This window comes from Rutidosis leptorrhynchoides, chromosome 10, assembly GCF_046630445.1.
Source record: "Rutidosis leptorrhynchoides isolate AG116_Rl617_1_P2 chromosome 10, CSIRO_AGI_Rlap_v1, whole genome shotgun sequence".
Classification (NCBI taxonomy): Eukaryota; Viridiplantae; Streptophyta; class Magnoliopsida; order Asterales; family Asteraceae; genus Rutidosis; species Rutidosis leptorrhynchoides.
In genome coordinates, this window is record NC_092342.1 from 47,367,197 (window position 1) to 47,375,144 (window position 7,948).

Here is a 7,948-nt window from a genome sequence, read left to right on the forward strand (position 1 = left end):
TCAAATTCTATATCTTTTCTTTTAATGTCAGCGTAGCTCTTTTGTCGACTCTGGGCGGTTTTCAACCGTTGTTGAATTTGGATGATCTTCTCGGTAGTTTCTTGTATAATCTCCGGACCCGTAATCTGTCTATCCCCCACTTCACTCCAACAAATCGGAGACCTGCACTTTCTACCATAAAGTGCTTCAAACGGCGCCATCTCAATGCTTGAATGGTAGATGTTGTTGTAGGAAAATTCTGCTAACGGTAGATGTCGATCCCAACTGTTTCCGAAATCAATAACACATGCTCGTAGCATGTCTTCAAGCGTTTGTATCGTCCTTTCACTCTGCCCATCAGTTTGTGGATGATAGGCAGTACTCATGTCTAGACGAGTTCCTAATGCTTGCTGTAATGTCTGCCAGAATCTTGAAATAAATCTGCCATCCCTATCAGAGATAATAGAGATTGGTATTCCATGTCTGGAGATGACTTCCTTCAAATACAGTCGTGCTAACTTCTCCATCTTATCATCTTCTCTTATTGGCAAGAAGTGTGCTGATTTGGTGAGACGGTCAACTATTACCCAAATAGTATCAAAACCACTTGCAGTCCTTGGCAATTTAGTGATGAAATCCATGGTAATGTTTTCCCATTTCCATTCCGGGATTTCGGGTTGTTGAAGTAGACCTGATGGTTTCTGATGCTCAGCTTTGACCTTAGAACACGTCAAACATTCTCCTACGTATTTAGCAACATCGGCTTTCATACCCGGCCACCAAAAATGTTTCTTGAGATCCTTGTACATCTTCCCCGTTCCAGGATGTATTGAGTATCTGGTTTTATGAGCTTCTCTAAGTACCATTTCTCTCATATCTCCAAATTTTGGTACCCAAATCCTTTCAGCCCTATACCGGGTTCCGTCTTCCCGAATATTAAGATGCTTCTCCGATCCTTTGGGTATTTCATCCTTTAAATTTCCCTCTTTTAAAACTCCTTGTTGCGCCTCCTTTATTTGAGTAGTAAGGTTATTATGAATCATTATATTCATAGATTTTACTCGAATGGGTTCTCTGTCCTTCCTGCTCAAGGCATCGGCTACCACATTTGCCTTCCCCGGGTGGTAACGAATCTCAAAGTCGTAATCATTCAATAATTCAATTCACCTACGCTGCCTCATATTCAGTTGTTTCTGATTAAATATGTGTTGAAGACTTTTGTGGTCGGTATATATAATACTTTTGACCCCATATAAGTAGTGCCTCCAAGTCTTTAATGCAAAAACAACCGCGCCTAATTCCAAATCATGCGTCGTATAATTTTGTTCATGAATCTTCAATTGTCTAGACGCATAAGCAATCACCTTCGTTCGTTGCATTAATACACAACCGAGACCTTGCTTTGATGCATCACAATAAATCACAAAATCATCATTCCCTTCAGGCAATGACAATATAGGTGCCGTAGTTAGCTTTTTCTTCAATAACTGAAACGCTTTCTCTTGTTCATCATTCCATTCAAATTTCTTCCCTTTATGCGTTAATGCAGTCAAGGGTTTTGCTATTCTGGAAAAGTCTTGGATGAACCTTCTGTAGTAACCAGCTAGTCCTAAAAACTGGCGTATGTGTTTCGGAGTTTTCGGGGTTTCCCACTTTTCAACAGTTTCTATCTTTGCCGGATCCACCTTAATACCTTCTTTGTTCACTATGTGACCGAGGAATTGAACTTCTTCCAACCAAAATGCACACTTTGAAAACTTAGCGTACAATTCTTCCTTTCTCAATACTTCTAACACCTTTCTCAAATGTTCACCGTGTTCTTGGTCATTCTTTGAGTAAATAAGTATGTCATCAATGAAAACAATGACAAACTTGTCAAGGTATGGTCCACACACTCGGTTCATAAGGTCCATGAACACAGCTGGTGCATTAGTTAAACCAAACGGCATGACCATAAACTCGTAATGACCATAACGTGTTCTGAAAGCAGTCTTTGGAATATCATCTTCTTTCACCCGCATTTGATGATACCCGGAACGTAAGTCAATCTTTGAATAAACAGACGAGCCTTGTAGTTGATCAAATAAGTCATCGATTCTCGGTAGTGGGTAGCGGTTCTTGATGGTAAGTTTGTTCAACTCTCGGTAGTCGATACACAACCTGAATGTACCATCTTTCTTCTTAACAAACAAAACAGGAGCTCCCCACGGTGATGTGCTTGGTCGAATGAAACCACGCTCTAAAAGTTCTTGTAATTGGCTTTGCAGTTCTTTCATCTCGCTGGGTGCGAGTCTGTAAGGAGCACGAGCTATTGGTGCAGCTCCTGGTACAAGATCTATTTGAAATTCAACGGATCGATGTGGGGGTATTCCCGGTAATTCTTTCGGAAATACATCGGGAAATTCTTTTGCAATGGGAACATCATTGATGCTCTTTTCTTCAGTTTGTACTTTCTCGACGTGTGCTAGAACAGCATAGCAACCTTTTCTTATTAGTTTTTGTGCCTTCAAATTACTAATAAGATGTAGCTTCGTGTTGCCCTTTTCTCCGTACACCATTAAGGGTTTTCCTTTTTCTCGTATAATGCGAATTGCATTTTTGTAACAAACGATCTCTGCTTTCACTTCTTTCAACCAGTCCATACCGATTATCACATCAAAACTCCCTAACTCTACTGGTATTAAATCAATCTTAAATGTTTCGCTAACCAGTTTAATTTCTCGATTCCGACATATATTATCTGCTGAAATTAATTTACCATTTGCTAATTCGAGTAAAAATTTACTATCCAAAGGCGTCAATGGGCAACTTAATTTAGCACAAAAATCTCTACTCATATAGCTTCTATCCGCACCCGAATCAAATAAAACGTAAGCAGATTTATTGTCAATAAGAAACGTACCCGTAACAAGCTCCGGGTCTTCCTGTGCCTCTGCCGCATTAATATTGAAAACTCTTCCGCGGCCTTGTCCATTCGTGTTCTCCTGGTTCGGGCAATTTCTAATAATGTGGCCCGGTTTTCCACATTTATAACAAACTACATTGGCATAGCTTGCTCCGACACTACTTGCTCCGCCATTACTCGTTCCGACACCATTTGTTCCTTTCGTTCTATTAACCCCTGGTCCGTAGACCTCACACTTCGCCGCGCTATGACCATTTCTTTTACACTTGTTGCAAAATTTGGTGCAGAACCCCGAGTGATACTTTTCACACCTTTGGCATAGCTGCTTCTGATTGTTGTTGTTGTTGCGGTTATTATTGTTATTGGGATGATTGTTGTAGTTGCTGTTGTTGTTGTTATTGTTGTTGTTGTTGGGCCGTTTGTTGTAGTTGCGATTGATGTTGCGATTGTTGTTGTTGTTGTTGTATTGGTGATTCTTATCACCATTTTCCTCCCACTTTCTTTTGACTTGCTTCACATTGGCCTCTTCAGCAGTCTGTTCTTTAATTCTTTCTTCGATCTGGTTTACTAGTTTGTGAGCCATTCTACATGCCTGTTGTATGGAGGCGGGCTCGTGTGAACTTATATCTTCTTGGATTCTTTCGGGTAATCCTTTCACAAACGCGTCGATCTTCTCTTCCTCATCTTCGAATGCTCCCGGACACAATAGGCACAATTCTGTGAATCGTCTTTCATACGTGGTAATATCAAATCCTTGGGTTCGTAACCCTCTAAGTTCTGTCTTGAGCTTATTGACCTCGGTTCTGGGACGGTACTTCTCGTTCATCAAGTGCTTGAATGCTGACCACGGTAGTGCGTACGCATCGTCTTGTCCCACTTGCTCTAGATAGGTATTCCACCATGTTAACGCAGAACCTGTGAAGGTATGCGTAGCGTACTTCACTTTGTCCTCTTCAGTACACTTACTTATGGCAAACACCGATTCGACCTTCTCGGTCCACCGTTTCAATCCGATCGGTCCTTCGGTTCCATCAAATTCCAAAGGTTTACAGGCAGTGAATTCTTTGTAGGTGCATCCTACACGATTTCCTGTACTGCTAGATCCAAGGTTATTGTTGGTATGTAGCGCAGCCTGTACTGCGGCTATGTTTGAAGCTAGAAAAGTACGGAATTCCTCTTCATTCATATTCACTGTGTGTCGAGTATTCGGTGCCATTTCCTTCAAAATAGTCAAATGGAACAAGTTAATCATACAGAATATTAAGAGTAGTTAATAGTATTTCGTAGCATAATATGAACTCATTTATAAAAGCTTTTTCTTCATATTAGCATTTTATAAGTTTAAATTCGGGTAGTACCTACCCGTTAAGTTCATACTTAGTAGCTAATATACAATTCAACTACTACAATTCTATATGAAAAACTGATTATAATAATATTTCGCGTTCAAACTTTTATACAATATTTTACAAACTTACAATACCTCTTATTTTACATAAAGCATGAAATATAGCACACAATAACTTTGATACAAGATAGTTGTGAAGATAATTCTAGCTAGTACACAAGTCGTTCAGCAAAGGCAATAAAGACACGTAATTCATACGTCCAGAAACAAGTCATGCATTCTGGTTTTACTAGGACTACTTCCCATCCTTGGTCTTGTGCAACATAACCGTTATGGCCGTTGATAAGACAGCGTGTTGTAACGTCGTCAAAGGGACGAGGGTTACGTAATGTCCAACAGTCCCGTAACAATCTAAAAACCTCATTTCTTACCCCAATTACCGACTCCGTCACTTGTGGGAATGTTTTGTTTAATAGCTGTAGCCCGATGTTCTTTTTCTCACTTTGGTGAGAAGCGAACATTACTAACCCATAAGCATAGCATGCTTCTTTATGTTGCATGTTAGCCGCTTTTTCTAAATCATGAAGTCCTATATTCGGATACATTGAGTCAAAATAATTTCTTAACCCGTTGCGTAAAATAGCATTTGAGTTCCCAGCAATATATGCATCAAAGTAAACACATCGTAACTTATGGGTTTCCCAATGTGATATCCCCCATCTTTCAAACGAAAGTCTCTTATAAACCAAGACATTCTTGGAACGTTCTTCGAATGTCTTACAAACTGATCTCGCCTTAAATAGTTGTGCCGAGGAATTCTGACCGACTCTAGACAAGATTTCATCAATCATGTCTCCGGGTAGGTCTCTTAAAATATTGGGTTGTCTATCCATTTTGTGTTTTTATACTGTAAAATAGACAAGAGTTAGATTCATAAAAAAAAATACTTATTAATACAAGCAATTTTTACATATATCATAAAGCATAAGCACACTATATTACATATATTACACCACATGAATACAACTATCTTATTCCGACTCGCTTGTTTCTTCTTCTTCGGTTTTGGTTCGTTTTGCCAAGTTTCTAGGGATATATGATTTTCCCCTAATACGAGCCGTCGTTATCCACATTGGTTTAGAAAAACCTGGTGGTTTAGAGGTTCCCGGGTCATTGTTACAACTTAAGGACTTCGGGCGTTGACGATACATATAAAGTTCATCGGGGTTGGAATTAGATTTCTCTATTTTTATGCCCTTTCCCTTATTATTTTCTTTTGCCTTTTTAAATTCAGTTGGGGTAATTTCTATAACATCATCGGAATTCTCGTCGGAATCCGATTCATCGGAGAATTGGTAATCCTCCCAATATTTTGCTTCCTTGGCGGAAACACCATTGACCATAATTAACCTTGGTCGGTTGGTTGAGGATTTTCTTTTACTTAACCGTTTTATTATTTCCCCCACCGGTTCTATTTCTTCATCCGGTTCTGATTCTTCTTCCGGTTCCGATTCTTCTTCCGGTTCCGACTCTTCTTCCGGTTCCTCTTCGGGAACTTGTGAATCAGTCCACGAATCATTCCAATTTACATTTGACTCTTCATTATTATTAGGTGAGTCAATGGGACTTGTTCTAGAGGTAGACATCTATCACATAATATCAAACGCGTTAAGAGATTAATATATCACATAATATTCACATGTTAAAAATATATAGTTTTCAACAAAATTTGTTAAGCAATCATTTCTCAAGTAAACACGGTCGAAGTCCAGACTCACTAATGCATCCTAACAAACTCGATAAGACACACTAATGCAAAATTCTGGTTCTCTAAGACCAACGCTCGGATACCAACTGAAATGTCCCGTTCTTATTGATTAAAAACGTTCCATATTAATTGATTTCGTTGCGAGGTTTTGACCTCTATATGAGACGTTTTTCAAAGACTGCATTCATTTTTAAACAAACCATAACCTTTATTTCATCAATAAAGGTTTAAAAAGCTTTACGTAGATTATCAAATAATGATAATCTAAAATATCCTGTTTACACACGACCATTACATAATGGTTTACAATACAAATATGTTACAACAAAATAAGTTTCTTGAATGCAGTTTTTACACAATATCATACAAGCATGGACTCCAAATCTTGTCCTTATTTAAGTATGCGACAGCGGAAGCTCTTAATAATCACCTGAGAATAAACATGCTTAAAACGTCAACAAAAATGTTGGTGAGTTATAGGTTTAACCTATATATATCAAATCGTAACAATAGACCACAAGATTTCATATTTCAATACACATCCCATACATAGAGATAAAAATCATTCATATGATGAACACCTGGTAACCGACATTAACAACATGCATATATATAAGAATATCCCCATCATTCCGGGACACCCTTCGGATATGATATAAATTTCGAAGTACTAAAGCATCCGGTACTTTGGATGGGGTTTGTTAGGCCCAATAGATCTATCTTTAGGATTCGCGTCAATTAGGGTGTCTGTTCCCTAATTCTTAGATTACCAGACTTAATAAAAAGGGGCATATTCGATTTCGATAATTCAACCATAGAATGTAGTTTCACGTACTTGTGTCTATTTTGTAAATCATTTATAAAACCTGCATGTATTCTCATCCCAAAAATATTAGATTTTAAAAGTGGGACTATAACTCACTTTCACAGATTTTTACTTCGTCGGGAAGTAAGACTTGGCCACTGGTTGATTCACGAACCTATAACAATATATACATATATATCAAAGTATGTTCAAAATATATTTACAACACTTTTAATATATTTTGATGTTTTAAGTTTATTAAGTCAGATGTCCTCGTTAGTAACCTATAACTAGTTGTCCACAGTTAGATATACAGAAATAAATCGATAAATATTATCTTGAATCAATCCACGACCCAGTGTATACGTATCTCAGTATTGATCACAACTCAAACTATACATATTTTGGAATCAACCTCAACCCTGTATAGCTAACTCCAACATTCACATATAGAGTGTCTATGGTTGTTCCGAAATATATATAGATGTGTCGACATGATAGGTCGAAACATTGTATACGTGTCTATGGTATCTCAAGATTACATAATATACAATACAAGTTGATTAAGTTATGGTTGGAATATATTTGTTACCAATTTTCACGTAGCTAAAATGAGAAAAATTATCCAATCTTGTTTTACCCATAACTTCTTCATTTTAAATCCGTTTTGAGTGAATCAAATTGCTATGGTTTCATATTGAACTCTATTTTATGAATCTAAACAGAAAAAGTATAGGTTTATAGTCAGAAAAATAAGTTACAAGTCGTTTTTGTAAAGGTAGTCATTTCAGTCGAAAGAACGACGTCTAGATGACCATTTTAGAAAACATACTTCCACTTTGAGTTTAACCATAATTTTTGGATATAGTTTCATGTTCATAATAAAAATCATTTTCTTAGAATAACAACTTTTAAATCAAAGTTTATCATAGTTTTTAATTAACTAACCCAAAACAGCCCGCGGTGTTACTACGACGGCGTAAATCCGGTTTTACTGTGTTTTTCGTGTTTCCAGGTTTTAAATCATTAAGTTAGCATATCATATAGATATAGAACATGTGTTTAGTTTATTTTAAAAGTCAAGTTAGAAGGATTAACTTTTGTTTGCGAACAAGTTTAGAATTAACTAAACTATGTTCTAGT